General features: G+C 44.7%; 1 non-coding gene across 1 annotated transcript; it reads left to right on the forward strand.

Moving 5' to 3' along the window:
* The first annotated feature begins 9 nt into the window (after positions 1-9).
* LOC126106995 (U1 spliceosomal RNA) lies at positions 10-172 on the forward strand. The gene has a single exon (XR_007523429.1). It is a non-coding gene; the product is annotated as a U1 spliceosomal RNA (small nuclear RNA).
* The last annotated feature ends 17219 nt before the right edge of the window (positions 173-17391 follow it).

Raw genomic sequence — 17391 nt, forward strand, 5'->3', positions numbered from 1 at the left:
AGTGTAGGCATACTTACCTGGCACAGGGGATACCGTGATCATGAAGGCGGTTCCTCCAGGACGAGGCTCTTCCATTGCACTTCGGTTGGGCTGACCCCTGCGATTACCCCTAATGTGGGTAACTCGGGTGCATAATTTTTGGTAGTCGGGACTGCGTTCGCGCAGACCCGGTCTAATTTAAATTTAAGCATGGTTTAAGAGGCGGTTTGCACTAATTCTTGAAAACTGTGTGTGTCCCTGCGATTACCCCTATTGTGGGTAACTCGGGTGCATAATTTTTGGTAGTCGGGACTGCGTTCGCGCAGACCCGGTCTAATTTAAATTTAAGCATGGTTTAAGAGGCGGTTTGCACTAATTCTTGAAAACTGTGTGTGTGTGTGTGTGGTGCTCCAATGAAAGTAATAGGGTCTACTTCGCGCTTGCAATATTTTAAATTCATACCATTTTGAACGTAGAGACAAACCTTTGTACGTACGCCGTAGGTGCCATCTCCGTGCTTGAAGCAGAATGCTTACGAAAAAGGCATGACCGACTTATTTTTATTTTTCTATTGCAGTACTCTCTTTGCTCTCATGACTGGGTAACAAAATGTAAAACAAAATTTTGCTATCTCTGCGTACTCCCGTACAGAGACTGTACACTAGATCAAGATTTCAATTATTTTATTCCATTGGACAATCGTTTGTGTTGTATTCTGAAAATTACTTATGTATAGGGTGATAACATACTTAGATACATTTTTCAAAGCATTGTTCATCATAAGGGACACAACACCTAGAAGAAAATACTGGGTGTACATGAAGTCCGGGAACACTATCAATTATTTATTGCACAAGAACCTGACATTACAGATATCTTACATATGTCATTTTGTAGAGGAACCATGAAAGTTTTTTTTTTTTTCCTTTTTCATGTATACCGCGACAGCGTAGTTTGATAATTTGCCGATAGTCAGCGCTAGTCGCAAACATGGCGAGTTCAGGTGCTGGGCGAGCTTTCTGTGCTTTGAAGTTCGACAGAAACAAGTGTGCTACAGCTGTTCAACGGATGTTAGAACCAAGTGCGATAAGAAGCCACCAACAAGGAAGGCCATTTACCACTAGCACAACAAATTCGTTACGACGGGTTGCTTGTGCCCGGCAAAGAGAAACGGACGTCCCAGTGTGAGTGAATCCCATAGTGCTCAAAGCCATTTTGAACCAGTGTGAGTGAAGTGAATGTGGAGCCATTCGTGAGGAGTCCAAAGAAATCGGTGCGTCGTGCATCCCGTGAACTTGAAATGGCTCTAGTGACAGTGTAGAAAGTCCTGCGACAGAAGCTGTCTATGAAACTATTCAAATTGGAACTAGTGCAGAAGCTTAGTGACGACGACAAAGACAAGAAAAGTGGCAAGAATTTGATTACCATATTGACGTTTGCCGGGTCACTCATGGTTGTAAAAAAAACTGAAAGAGTTTCTCTTCAGAATGCAATATGTATGACACCTTTGCTATGCGTAGTTCTTGTGCAATAAATAATTGAAAGTGTTCCCGACTTAATCTATACACCGTATAAAACAAATTGTGGAAACATTTGTTGCTGTAGTAGGAAAAAAAAAAGTTTGTATCAGTTCGTTAAAAGTAGAACATACAAGACAAGTTACAGGCCATTAGATTTAAACTGAGGGCAGTGGCTGTAGTGCACATGAAGAAGGGAAGTTAAATATAACGGAACATAAATTATGAAGACAGGGAAAGAAAGTGGCATGGGTGACAGAAACAGAAAAAGGGAGAATGGAAAGTAGTAGAAAATGGAAGCGTGAACCTCGTTCTTTGACAGAGAGGATTTGGCCATATATATTAAGGTTTTAGAGAAAAGCTTGGAGGTTGACAAAAGGATTTGCTTCATATTTCTCTTAAGTGCAACAGGGCAATGAGTTTTGCACAAAGTGCAGGCTAGCTTGTTCCAGAGGCAGACAACAGTGGTAGATACGGAGTTTGTTAAAGCTTTTGTACTATGGCTGGGTGCAGCTGGCATACTGAATATGTGACACTTTGTTAGTGATTACAATTAGATGGCAGGTACTTTATCCTCAATGAAAGGTGCTGGGGTGCGTGTGGGCTGATGAACTGATGAAGAGGGCATGATGGGTGGTATTTGCGTAACATGTATGGCCGCAACCAACCTAAATCAAATGGGCCTACATTGCAGATGTAACACACACAAGCATCAGTGGTTAGTAATAACAGTCTAGTTTTCCCAGTATTTGATCCACGTAAGGATATGTCACAACGGGGAAGGTTCAGTAGAATGAGTGATTACACAAGTTTACATTTCACATCCTGTGGAAACATGTCCTGATTCACTCATGCACACACATAAAGCTTGAGACTGTCAGCATTGAAATGATATTTCTAGGACATCAGAATTGACAAGATGTCATTGACTTTCAAGGGGAACAATAGGGGTCCCTGGACTTGATCTGTTTGGTATTCCCAGAAGATGCGTCCAAGAAGACTTCTGTCTGTAGGCGTACTCTTAATCAGTTACATAAATGAACTGAAGTCTTCATCAGAACATCACAAAATGTGGAAATAAGATTAAAAAGGAGACACTGTCCTTATGTTCTGCAAGTGTTTGCAGAATGTCAGGAAAGTGTTTCCTTTTTAATGATAATGGTATAAATGTTACCCAGTCACAAATGGCTCCTCTGACCATGATGCACAAACTTGCCTGCTCACAATAAAGTGCTACTGTGGGAAACAGAGTACTAAATGAAAAGACAACTGTAAATGTAATGAATTTTGTCAGCCCTTAACAAATGCTCCCCCCCCCCCCCCTCCCACCATAAAAAGAAGTATGATAAAAATAAAATGTCAAAAAAAGGAATTGATTACAAAAGGAATCAAAACTCCATGTGTAAAGGAAAGGAAATTGTATGAGATGCTCAGGAGAAACAAAGAGGGTGATCTGATTTCATATTATCAAACGAGGTAGTGCAGTATTTAGCACACTGGACTTGCATTTGGGAGGACTGTGACTCAGATTCTCTTCTTAGGTTTGCCACAATTTTCCTAAATCACTTTAGGCACATGTCGGGGTGGTTCCTTTGAAAGGGGAATGGCTGATTTCCCTCGCCATCCTTCTCGTTAACTGTGCTTGTACTCCGTCTCTTGACTCAATTGTCAGGAGGATGTGAAACACTAATTTTAATATATATATATTTTTTCATATTATGAGAAATACCTAGCTACCTTAAGGGAAGTAATTGAAAAGTCAAAATGCCTCTGCTTAAGAGGTCACGCCCTGAACAGGCTGCATTTTTAGCATTATCTTCATCCTCGTAGTGCAGCTGCTCTATAAATGAGAGAGAGCTCAAAATTCTTACACACAGTTAGGTTCATTAGTTACAGCATTTCCCAAATAATCATTGAGATATTAATTGTACTTTGGTACTGACAACAATATAATAGTATAAGAAACGGAACACTATTTCACTGTGGTACCATTTTCTTTGGAACAACTGACTGCACAGCTTGGAGAAAGAGTCAGAGTTCAGACAACATTCACATAAATGTTTTATGCCTCCAATTTCATTCCCTGGTGCTGATCTGTGAAAAAGACAGTTTATTTTACTACAACAAAAATATTTAAAAATATAGCTCGGATATTTTCATCATCATGCCATAATTTTTTCAGGAAATAGTAGGCAAGGTAGGTAGAGTAGGTCATTCTAAATATCTGTACCAATTTTTGCGAGTTTAACTTTACTCATTTAGGAGAAAAGTGTTTCGGTAAATCACATCCATTACACCAATCTTCAGCACTGTCGGCCCAACAAATACAGTATTGGGTATTCTCCCCCATATCCAGCTGTTGTAGCTTTCATTTGAATTTTGAGAGAGACCATGCATACATTTCATAAGTAGACTTTTATTTGCCAGATCCCTATATATAGGCCTAATTGCCTCCATTGTAGCAAGTGGTAAGGAATGCTTGTGGGTATATTGTATGCCTGTAGCATTGTTCAACCAGTACTTGCACCACAAATCTTCCCTTTTTGGACACAAATCATGCTGTGGGGTTTCATCTGTTGACACTCTGTGAAACCATGTTGCCCAAACAGCTCGTCTCATGTTCTCCAAATCTCCTACCTTTCTCCTCATTGCTTGTCCATAATATTGAGTCAAAGAATCAATTTCACTTTTTGTAACGACCTGGACCATCCATGTGTTTCCCATCTGACAGTTTTTTTTTTAAATCTTTAAAAAGTCCTTCCATAATTTTCTCAGCCGAGTCCCATTCTTTTTTGTACATGCCCAACACATTCAAGCTTTTCTGTGAGAGTGTCCCCATATGGAGTGTCAACAAGAGTAGTGTGTCCTTTTACAGTCTCCATCCTAAAGGTAGCATACATACCTCACACCACATCTGATCTCTGATTGTCTAAAAATGTTTAGAACTCCTTTCGTTTCCATATTTCCACTTGGGCCATCAAAGTTCTTTGCACAAACATGGGTGCCAATAAATTTACTTGAACAACCCTGGCAGTGCTTTGCTAGACATCCATAATCTAGTATCTCACCAGTTTCAGTAAATGTGGCAGTTACAAACCCATTCAGAGGAGTATGGCCCCCTCTTCTGCCAAGATCCATCAAATGTTGCTACAATGTCTGTATTCACAGACAAGGCTACTGCTTCTTCTGCTGCTCTTTTCAGTGCATGTTCACTTACTTGTTAAACCACATAAAGCGTTACATACTAATTTATTGTATCTGTCAAACTTCAGCGAAGGTGGAGGCAAATCCATTGCTAGACAAAAAGTCTGGGTAGCTCTCCTTCCCCTTTAATACATCGCATTGCATAACCAAGCTGAATATTTACACTGTAATGTCGACTATTAGTTACTGATGATGTCATAGTATCACTGTGCATCTTACGGGAGTTACATGCAATCACTAACTGACTTGAAAGAACCTTCCTTGCTGAAATGTCTTCAGAAACGTCAATACTATCTTCACAATTGTGGTATTTACATTTCACAACACTGTTCAAAAGTCTTGACAGCAAATTTATGCTCACAATACTTCTAGACTTGTTCTTATTACATTCAGAAAGTGCAAGTTTGCGTCTAGAAGCACTGCCTGTAGACACAGTTTCCACGGGCGGCTTTTGAAGCAATTGATGTGTATTATTTGGTTGTGTTTGGAACTAGTTGCCGCAAAAGTTTCGTTTGGGGCTAAATTTCTTTATTCTCAGCATTTGTAGTACAGGAAACACACATGCAGAAACAAAACAACACAATAACTACAAAAACACGTGCGTATGAAATTCTAAAATCATATATTTTCAGATCTTTGTTTAGATTTGAACCATTGCCTTCTAGACATGCCTGTACGTTGGTTCCGGGAGAAATCGCCTTCTAGAATACACCTGTGTTAACGATCTGTAACTAACGACAGAAAAAAACAGACGTACAAAATAATGCAGCACATATTCTGACGCACTTCAAACTGACAAATGGACGTGGCACCTGTGCAGCATTACGTTCAACTTCAATTTTTTAATGAACGGAAAATGATAATACCCATAGACTATACATTTTTGAAATCAGTATGAAGTGCTCTTTTCTATAGACCAAGAAAAATTTTTGGTCATTTTCATCAGCATATCCCCTTAATGTCTGAAAATAATCATTCAGGTTATCAGATTTAATTCGGAACAAGAGAAACCAGAAATTTAGTTAAGGAAAGCAAAGATTTGGTTATTCAAGGAAACAATAAAATAATAAGTGATAGCAGTCTGGTAGACAACATACTTAATGATCACATCCTAAAAGTAGCTGAGAAGCTTTATGCAATCATTTCAAAGGATAAAGCAGTAGAATATAAATAAGAAGCAATGCCATAGACACAAAACCAAACCTTGATGACTTCATGCCCTGCTGAGGAAACTAAGAATGAAATTAACTCAAAAGCACAAGCACATAGGCCTATAGAATTCCAGTAAAGTACTAAAATCCTGTTCTTCAGTATATGACCTGTGTTTGAGTGATGTATGCAATACATCACCATCAAGGGCTATGTCTCCAGTCATGCTCAATTACCGACCAGCCCCTCCATTTGAAGCTGTTCGAAAAGAATATATATGCAACAACAATAACACGCCTGTCCCAAGATAAGATAACTTTATGACTAAATTTGGATTTTGAAAGTGTATTTAGACAAAACATTCAATTGTTTCTTTCACGGTTAAGGTTACACTGAATTTAAATGCAAAGTATAGCAAGCTTATGTTCACTGAGACACTTGTCAAAAGCGTTTGACTGTACAGTTAGATTCTGTCCTCGATAAACTCGAAGATTGTGGTATCGGAGGTTTGGTTGATAAATGGTTTTCATTCTGTCTGACTAAAAGAATGCTGAATGTTATGTTTAAAAAATACAGATAGTATAAACACAGAACATCATCTTCAGTGTGGTGTACCACCTTTATTTGTATTGGGAACCCTTGTTTTTGTTACAAGTAAATGGTTTCTAATGTTGCATATGAGGGCTGCCTTTCAAAATTTTTGCAAAAAACAATGAAATAAGAAATTTTTAGTACAGATCCTTTTATGTTCCTCAAAATATTTGTTTTTAAAATGTAAACACTTGTGCATGTGTTTTGTATTGTATGGAACTGGGGACCTAGAAACAACGTAGAGTTTTCGTCCCCGCCGTAGTCCGCAGTGGTTTACAACCCTACAACAGGCTACAGCAGTCCACTCAACCCACACCGAACCCAGGGTTATTGTGCGGTTCGAGCCCCCCTACTTGGTCATTACTGTAAAGTTCGGTAGACATTTATAATCAATTAATCACTGAGCATTATCATTTGTTTGATAGCTTGTTCCAGTTACGACATATGCTGTACTTGGTGAAGGTTTTTGTCTACATCTGGCGGAACCATGGATGTCTACAGAAATTTTTCAGTGGTTTTTGGGCACGACTTCAAAATTGCCGTTATTGATAGAGGCAAATTCACATTACATAACAATTACAAAAGCCGTATTTTTGTCTCCCACTTCCATAATGCTACAATTCTCTAAATAAGAGGTATGTCGGAATCAAGGGAAGAAGAGTATGGGAATTCTGTAATGAATGAAAGCTCTGTACTCTAGATTCTGTGAGGGGAGGGAGCAAGTGTACAGAAGTGTTGTTAGTATATCAGGTACTTAATTTTACTAGTCGGTATTTCTGTTGCATAGTGAACTCCTGTGGTGGGTGAATCAAGAAGTGTCTAGTGAGTTTAATTCAAACCTAGGAACTACACAAGTACAATTTGAAGACATTTCTGTTCACAAAATTTGTATGCATTGTGTAAAATAAAGGTGGAAAGTGTTAAGATGTACAGCACATTACCAACATTACTGTTATAATATTACATGGTGTCACAGCTCAAAAAGTGTAAGCAACTGTCGGTTCACACAGAAAAGGTGGTTTGATTGTGCATATGGACATGTGAATTTCTAGTAATTTTTAATTTATTTCTTGTGTGGGTGACAGACTGAGAACCAATTGGCAGCACATGTTTTTCCCAAGAAAAATGCCCTCTTGTAGGCAGGTGTAGTTTGACAAAGCATGGAAGTATTTATATTTAACTGTTCTAGTTTAAATATTTGATATTGAAGGTGAGCCGTCACTTGATAATAAGCTCAGATATGTCAGCATTAGTATGCAGTCGTGAGTTTCCCAGTATGAAATGGTTTAAATGCACTGACAAAACTAATAGGCTACCTGCACTTCACCATTACATTCAGATGATACTGTGTATCTGTGCTAAAAGACCATCTAATACATGTTGTTTCTATTTACATTGTTCAAGGTTAAGTTTCTTGAATTTTACTAGTAGTAAATATCCCAGACATTCAGATTTCCTGCAGTTTGTCTGTCACAAGTGCCATCAAAAGGAATGTTTCCTAGTTCTGCGGTGTTGTACATAAAATTATTGTTGCATATAAGACAGCGTAGTCCTCTGTGCTAACCATACAAACACCATTTTTGTTCCGTTAAATGATTTGAAATGTTTCATTTGATGTGTGTAGTCTGTTGTATCCATGTTACCACATAGGATTAGTAGCAATGTAATAACTACCATTATGCGTACTGCTCTTCTTTAGAAGAATCAAAAGTGTTCAAGAGATCTAAGACTATGGCTGACAAAGCCTCCTTCATCAAAAGCATCACACTTACCTTTCATAGACTAGACAGTGACAGTTGTACTTATCAAACCAGAGTATACTTCATTAGGTAGGTAGGAAGAATCAGCTCACATTTTGCAGTGTTTCCTAATTGGTTCTATAGTATTCTAGGATGTTTGCTGCAGGTAAGTAGGCCTAAATTTTTTCTGCATACTGTTCTTTAGTGTGGGACAATTCTTACTTGCTGCATACACAGCAGGGGGGGGGGGGGGGGGCTGAAGAGATCAGATTTGTTAACGGAGTTTGGGCACTGTATAAGAATAGCTTCTGTAAGTCGAATATGATTACTTCTTATAACACACAGTCATGAAGGCATAGTCGATGAAGTATTGTAGCACCCAAAATCCTCAATAAATAAGAACACTCTGAGCAGAAAATTGAGTCATCAGGTATTTCAGATCCAATATATTTTTTTCTGCTGAACAGTCATGCTCTAGAACTTCGTGGCAGATTAAAGTTGTATGCTGGACCAGGACTTGAATCTTGCCTTTGGCAGGCAGTGGTCTTATCAACTAACCTACCTAAACACATTGACTCTCTCACAGCTCTATTCTGTCAACACCTTATGCCTGCTTTTCTTTCCATTTCATTGGTGTCTTGTTCTGTCCAGGACTACTAGCCCTGCAATCTAAGCATGAGAGCTTCTGTTAAGTTTGGAAAAGAGCACACTCCACTTCATGTAGTTCACTATGGAATCAGACACTTATACTCTGTATGGTTTATTGTTACCGTACTCCAGATGTTACGTGTTAGGTACTGTACTAGTACTGTTGCTACATCTGTTTAAGAGACATTTCTTGTAAATACTGGAGTGAGTCATTTACACTGCTAATTTTAGCAGAATTTAGATTCACCTAACTGTCTCATCAATTCTTGTTTCTTGTCTTTGACTGCTTTTCACGGTTTCATTTGGGACTGATGGATGACATCGAAAAAGTTCAAAGAAGGGCAGCTCGTTTTGTATTATTGCGAAATAGGGGAGATAGTGTTACAGACATGATACATGAATTGGAGTGGCAATCATTAAAACAAAGGCGTTTTTCGTTGCAGCGGGATCTTCTCATGAAATTTCGATCACTAGTTTTCTCCTCTAATTGCGAGAACATTCCGTTGGCACCCACCTACATAGGGAGAAATGATCATCACAATAAAATTAGAGAAATTAGGTCTCGCACAGAAAAATTTAAGTGCTCATTTTTCCCGTGTGCTGTTCGAGAGTGGAACGGTAGAGAGACAGCTTGATCCCCCTGCGGGTTCGGGGGTTAGAATAGGCCCGCGGTATTCCTGCCTGTCGTAAGAGGCGACTAAAAGGAGTCTCACATGTTTCGGCCTTATGTGATGGTCCCCTTTCGGGTTTGACCTCCATCTTTCTAAATTATTCCGAAGAGCGAGCCAATTGGGGAAGGGCGCCTTACGTGGTGCACTGTATCCGTCGTGCATTGAGACCTTTAGCCGGCTTTTTCGTCGTTGCAATGGTGTCCCGCTCGTTTTCCATCTCTTGGGCGAGGATACGTCCCTGTGTGCGATTCCCACGCTGCACTCTGCAGTGTTTCTTTTAACTGCGACGACGACCTTGAACAGTTTTGCACCTAAGATCCAGCACGGTAGCCAGTCCGTTGTGGTGGGGCCGCCATGTACCCTCTTGGTTGTAGCCCCCTGACAACACAGGGATCGCTCTACTGATGCCTGCGCCGTTAACTCCCCACGTATGCCAAGGAGTAGATGCCTATCCTCCTGGGGTATCAGGACTCCCGGCAACGGCCATCCTGCCAGGTGGCTATTGCTGCGGCTGGGTGGCGCCCGTGGGGAGGGCCCTTGGTCGGAGTAGGTGGCATCAGGGCGGATGACCCGCAATGAAGCGTGGTACATCATCTCTCGCTGGCGGCCAGCCGCCAGCAGTCTCTAAGCGTTCTCGGGCTCACTTTAATGCTGAAAAGTACAATCCGAAAACGTTCCCCTCTCTGGCCACGCCGTGGGAGGAGCGTAAGTCTCAGGATGGAGGTAATAGTTATTCGCCCCGATTTTTAGTTTGTACGAGAGCCGATGGGGAGTCTTTTCTCTCTACAAAGCCTCAGTTCTTCGTCGAGCATTTAGAGGACAAGTTTGGGGAGGTGGAGGGCTTGTCAAAAATGCGCTCTGGATCGGTCCTGATCCAAACGGCATCCTCTGCCCAGTCACGACGGTTGCTTGCTTGTGACAAGCTGGGGGATGTCGCTGTTACGATCACGCCGCATAAGAGTTTAAATATGGTTCAGGGAGTTATTTACCATAAGGACCTTCTTTTGCAGTCTGATGACGAGCTGCGCGCCAACTTAGAGCGCAGGGGTGTACATTTCGTCCGGCGCGTTCATCGGGGTCCGAAGGAAAATCAGATAGCTACCGGTGCCTTCATCTTGGCCTTCGAGGGTGATACGTTACCGGAAAAGGTCAAGGTGATGGTCTACCGATGTGACGTCAGGCCCTATATTCCTCCCCCGATGCGGTGCTTCAAGTGCTGGAAGTTCGGCCATATGTCTTCCCGCTGCACTTCCAGCCTCACATGTCGAGATTGCGGACGCCCATCTCATCCCGATACTCCATGTGCCCCGCCTCCCATCTGTGTCAACTGCGGGGAGCACCATTCACCTTGCTCGCCTGACTGCCAAGTCTTTCAGAAAGAGCGCAAAATTATGGAATATAAGACCCTGGACCGGCTGACCTATACTGAGGCCAAAAGGAAATATGACAGACTCCATCCTGTGAGAATGACATCCTCTTATGCAGCTGCTACGACAACTGTGCTCGCTCCATCAGTTTCGAGACTTCCAGCCAGCTCGATAAGCAGTAAGACTCCTCCTGCCCCCTTGCCTGTGGGGGGCTCTACCCAACCGGTTGCTCCTGCACCACCTACCTCAGGAGCAACCTCCTCCCACCCGTCGGGGACGTCCGTCCCCACTTCTCAGCCGGAGAAGCGTCTAACTTCTTCGGCTACTCTCGCCCGTAAGTGTTCCCTTGGGACCCTCCCTTCCCAGGGTTCCACCAGCGGGAAGGATGACGGCCGCCAGTGGCATAAGTCCTCACCAGCGGCCGGGCGTAGGGCTTCGCGATCCTCCTCTGTCCCAGAGACTGAATCGGTGAAGCCTTCCCAGCCGGTGCAACCCAAGGTTCAGCGAGAGAAGTCCAAGAGAAAGACCTCTAAGGCCAAAGAACTTGCGGTGGCGCCAACCCCACCGCACCTTTCGCGCTCTGCGTCTGAGGATGCAGTCGAGATTCTAGCGTCCGCTGAGGACCTTGATCTCGCTGGTCCCTCAGACGCCATGGATGCCTCTCGTACGGGTACAGAATCGGTGGCAGTGAGTGAACAAGCGGCGTAAATTGCCTTCCCAGTCCTTTCACGCCTTTCTCAGCCATGGACAATATCATCCTCCAGTGGAACTGCGGCGGTTTTTTCCACCATCTAGCTGAGCTCCAACAACTTATCAGCCTTCACCCTTTCTTCTGCATTGCTCTTCAGGAAACTTGGTTTCCAGCAATGCGTACCCCCGCCCTCCGTGGCTATCGGGGTTATTATAAGAACCGGGCAGCATATGAAAGGGTGTCGGGTGGCGTCTGCCTCTATGTCCTTCACACTCTGCACAGCGAGTCTGTCCCTCTCCACACACCTTTAGAGGCTGTCGCTGTTCGGGTGTGGACGCCACAGGCTGTTACCGTCTGCAGTCTTTACCTTCCACCGGATGGTGATGTCTCGCAGCATGTCCTGGCTACGCTGATAGCCCAATTGCCGCCACCTTTCTTGCTATTGGGCGACTTCAACGCCCATAACCCTCTGTGGGGTGGGTCAGTGGCAACAGGTCGAGGCGCCATCGTTGAGCATTTATTGTCGCAGCTCGATCTCTCGCTTTTAAATGATGGTGCCTTCACACACTTCAGTGTGGCGCATGGCACATACTCCGCCATTGACCTTTCAATATGTAGCCCTAGCCTCTTACCGTCTGTCCAATGGAGTGTGCATGACGACCTGTGTGGTAGTGACCACTTTCCGATCTTTCTGTCACTACCACAGCGTCACTCTTCTGGGCGCCCTAGCAGATGGGCTATGAATAAGGCTGACTGGGACTTGTTCTCCTCCACTGCCGCTCTTGAGTCTCTCTCTAATGCCGACATTGATGCGGTGGTTCAATCGGTCACCACCGGCATCGTTACTGCCGCCGAATCTGCCATTCCCCGTTCTTCTGGGTCCCCTCGGCGGAAGGCTGTCCCTTGGTGGTCGCCTGAGATCGCTGAGGCGATTAAAGATCGCCGGCGGGCGCTCCAGCGTCACAAGCGACATCCCTCCTTAGACCACCTTATCGCCTTCAAACGGCTGCGTGCGCGGGCCCGCCTCCTTATCCGCCAAGGTAAGAAGGAGTGCTGGGGGCGGTATGTGTCCACCATTGGCCTCCATGTCACTCCTTCGCAGGTCTGGGCCAAGATTCGACGCGTCTACGGCTATCGGACCCCTGCCAGCGTCCCTGCGCTCTCACTGAATGGAGCAATTTGTACTGACTCCGACGTCATTGCCAATCGCTTAGCAGAGCATTTTGCTATGAGTTCCGCTTCTGCGAATTACCCCCAGGCCTTCCGCTCCATTAAAGAGCGGATGGAACGTCGGAGCCTTTCGTTTCGCACCAACCACCCAGAATCTTACAATGCTCCATTCAGTGAGTGGGAATTTCGCAGTGCCCTAGCTGCTTGCCCTGATACCGCTCCTGGGCCAGATGGCATCCACTGTCAGATGCTGAAACACCTTTCAGTGGACTGCCAGCGGCGCCTTCTCGATCTTTACAACCGTCTTTGGGTCGAGGGGGAGTTTCCGTCGCAATGGCGGGAAGGCGTTGTCATCCCCGTTTTGAAACCTGGAAAGACCCCTTTGGAGGTGGACAGCTACCGCCCCATTAGCCTCACCAACGTTCTTTGTAAGCTGCTCGAACGGATGGTGAGCCGGCGCTTAAATTGGGTACTGGAGTCTCGGGGCCTTCTGGCTCCGTCTCAGGGTGGGTTCCGGAAAGGCCGCTCCGCCGCCGACAATCTGGTGAGCCTGGAGTCGGCCATCCGTACTGCCTTTGCCCGCCGTCAGCACCTGGTCGCTGTCTTTTTCGACATGCGGAAGGCGTACGATACGACATGGCGTCATCACATCCTTTCTACGCTTCATGGATGGGGTCTTCGGGGCCCTCTGCCGATCTTTATCCGCAATTTCCTGTCGTATCGTACCTTCCGCGTGCAAGTCGCAGCCTCCTATAGTTCCACCCACGTCCAGGAGAACGGTGTGCCACAGGGTTCTGTTTTAAGTGTCTGCCTGTTTTTAATAGCCATTAACGGGCTCGCTGCGGCCGTGGGAACTTCTGTCTCTGCTTCCCTGTATGCTGACGACTTCTGCCTTTATTACAGCTCTACTGGCATTGCAGCTGTTGAACGTCAGCTACAGGGAGCTATCCATAAGGCGCAGTCTTGGGCTGTAGTGCATGGGTTTCAGTTTTCGGCAGCCAAGACCCGCGTTATGCATTTCTGCCGGCGCCGAACAGTCCATCCTGAGCCGCGGCTTTATCTTGGCGACGAACTCCTTGCTGTGGTGGAGACCCACAGGTTTTTGGGGGTGGTTTTCGATGCCCGGTTGACTTGGCTGCCTCATATCCGGCAGCTTAAACAGACGTGTTGGCGGCATCTAAACGCTCTGAGATGCTTGAGCCACACCCGCTGGGGCGTCGACCGCTCTACCCTGTTGCGGCTCTACCAGGCGTTAATCCAGTCCCGTCTGGATTATGGGAGCCTGGCTTATGGCTCAGCATCCCCATCTGCGTTACGGGTGCTGGACCCAATTCTCCACAGCGGGATACGCCTTGCCACTGGTGCTTTCCGCACCAGCCCTGTGGACAGCGTACTAGTGGAGGCAGGTGTACCTCCACTGCGGTTCCGGCGCCAACGTTTGCTGGCCGCTTATGCTGCCCATGTTCTAAGTCTGCCCGGGCATCCAAATTATCGTGTCCTGTTCCCGCAGTCAGTCGTCCATCTGCCTGACCGTCGGCCCCGGTCGGGTTGTCCGATCGCCGTACGCGTCAAGGAGCTTCTCTGCAGGCTTGGGTTTTTCCCTGTTCCACCTCCTTTCCGGGCGCCTCTGCGTACACCCCCGTGGTGTGTTCCTCGCCCTTGCCTTCGGCTCGACTTGGCACAGGGCTCGAAGGACTCGGTCCCTCCAGAGGCCTTCCGCCGCCGCTTTTATTCCATCCTGGCCACGTATCAGGGCTCTGGAATTGTTTACACCGACGGTTCGCTGGTTGCTGGTCGTGTCGGGTATGCGCTGACTCTAGGGGACCATTTCGAACAACGGTCCTTGGCGGCTGGCTGCAGCGTTTACACTGCTGAGCTCGTCGCCATCTTTCGAGCCCTAGAGTATATCCGCTCCTGCTCAGGTGAGTCCTTCGTTATCTGTAGCGATTCCCTGAGCGGTTTACGAGCTCTCGACCAGTGTTTTCCTCGTTCTCGTCTGGTGATGGCTATCCATGAGTCCCTGCATACTCTTGCGCGTTGCGGCCGCTCTGTGGTCTTTGTGTGGACCCCCGGTCATGTCGGTATCCCAGGCAATGAACATGTTGACCGCCTGGCGAAAGAGGCCACGAGTAAACTATCTCTGGATGTTGGCCTCCCAGAGGCTGATTTGCGGGCAGTCCTCCGCCGAAAAGTTTTTGCGTTTTGGGACGCTGAATGGCGCGATCGGATTACACCCAATAAACTCCGTGCCATTAAGGAGGCGACGACTGTGTGGCGGTCCTCCATGCGAGCCAACCGCAGGGACTCAGTCGTCCTTTGTCGGCTTCGCATTGGCCACTCCCGGCTAACACACAGTTATTTACTGCGCCGGGAGGACCCTCCTGTATGTCGCTGCGGGGCGGCTTTGACAGTGGCCCACATTCTGTTGGCCTGCCCCCTTTTAGCTGTGGTCAGGCAGACATTTGCGCTGCCTGATACGCTCCCTGCCGTTTTATCTGATGACCCTGTTATGGCTGCCTTAGTTTTACGTTTTATTAGGGCAGGGAGTTTTTATTCTTTCATCTGAGTGTTTCTGTTTTATTTTATTTTTTGTGCTGATTCTGGCCTTTGGCCTATGATTTTAAACTGATCTTTTAAGGTGTTTCTAAGTGGTTGGCTTTTCCTTTTTTATTTCTATGGTCGGCCAACCACTGTCACACACCGTGTGGTTTTAGTTCGTTTTGTCTTGTCCCTGTCTCCGTTTCTCCTGTTCTGTATCGTCTGTGATCTATTCTGTTCCTCGTTTTTATTCTCTGTGTGTGTTCTTTGTCTTTGGAACAAGGGACCGATGACCGTAGCAGTCTGGTCCCTTTCATCCCCCAAACCAACCAACCAACCAGAGACAGCTTGAAGGTGGTTCATTGAACCGTCTGCCAGGCACTTTATTGTGAATAGCAGAGTAATCACGTAGATGTAGATGTAGGTGTGGGCAAAGTCCCATTATTGCGTTGCAGCACATATGCAAGTTCCCAACATTTGTTGATCTTATGGTGTACAGCTTTACCTCTCCTGGAGGCCCACATTGTATGTATAAACATTAACAAAAAATGGTCTCACCAATTTCTCTGGTATTCACTTCTATATGAGCCTGACGACGGTGTGCTGTAGGCCCTTATTGTTCTCAAACCTCGTAGGAACACCATTTACTGCATTGTGTACTGTGTACAGTAGAGGAATAGGCCAAGGATGAGGATTTATTGTATCAGCACGATATTGCTCCATGTCATAAAGCAGTGTCTGGAGGCAATTGTTTGTGAACAATAACATTACTGAAATGGCCTCGCCTGCCCAGGGTCCCAACCTGAACCCAGTGGAACACCTCAGGATGCATTACAACTTCAGCTAGGCTCCAGACCCCAGTATCTGAAGTCACTGCCTTCTCCGGATTAAGCCGTGCAGGGAGAATTGGCTGCTGTTCCTCCACAGATATTCAGACACCTCACTGAAAGTGTCCTCAACACAGTTGAAGCCATTGTAAAAAGTGAAGGGCAGACATACCCTGTGTAAGTGTCCACTGGGTATCCTGATACTTTTGATCAGATAGTATACATTGGGATGTAAATGTATGAATTCCTATATCCTGCAAGCTGCTCCTGCAATATGCTTTGGTATCGACTTTTCTCGGTATTCTTAATCGACACTTTCATGGAATAAATACTTTCTTTGTCTTAGCTGCAATGCCCCCAGAAGATTAAATCACAAAGATGTGGGATGAGTCAGATTTACAAGCATAGAGATGTAATAAACATATTTACAGCGACAAAAATATAGCCCGTGGTCAAGATGATATAGTTAAGTTACGTGACATAATTACTGAAAATAGTTTTACAGAAGAAAAAAGAATATTCATACACTGTCCATCTTACACAATAAGACAAATTTTGGCTAACAGATTAAAAATAGAAAGCTTCAGATACATTAAGAAAATGACAATACAAATTTACAAATCACAGATTTATTTGCTGGTATTCATCAAGAGTTAGGAGCCTCATCCATTTTATAGGCATTGAACTCTACTTGTGGCACCTGTATGTAATTTTTATTGATTTGGAATTGTATAATTTGAGTTTTTACAATACAGAGGATTAAGATGTTGGCTGTGCACCAGTTGTAAGTTGACCCATTATTGTCCTTGCTATGTACCTGATATGGACGTGCTTGGACCTTTTGCCAATATATACTAGTGTTCCCAGAAAGGATTATAGTTTCTGAAGAGTCTTCGAACCACATGTGGTTTTATTCTAAATTTTGTAGAAGTGACAAGGGTATAAATTTTGTAAAAGTGACAAGGGTAACTGCTTCGTCTGCATCCTGCATACATAACATTGTTATTATCTTAAATTATGGAGTAACAGAAAAATGTGTAGTAAACTTAGGGATCTTAGACCACAGTGCTCTGTTAGTGCCATTACCTTGTGTTAGCCCAAAGTACGCAAATAGGAAAGTCAGAAATTTTAGACAAGAAAATATAGAAATGTTAGTCAATAAAATCAGTCTTGTCTCATGAGCATTTACTGCTCAGGCCTCAGTAAATGAAAATTTCGATAACTTTCTGGAGGCCATCTTGATGGTGTTCAATGAATGCTTTCCTTTTATAATGTAAGATCTGACAAATCTAAGATGATG

Source organism: Schistocerca cancellata, chromosome 10, assembly GCF_023864275.1.
Source record: "Schistocerca cancellata isolate TAMUIC-IGC-003103 chromosome 10, iqSchCanc2.1, whole genome shotgun sequence".
NCBI classification, from domain to species: Eukaryota; Metazoa; Arthropoda; class Insecta; order Orthoptera; family Acrididae; genus Schistocerca; species Schistocerca cancellata.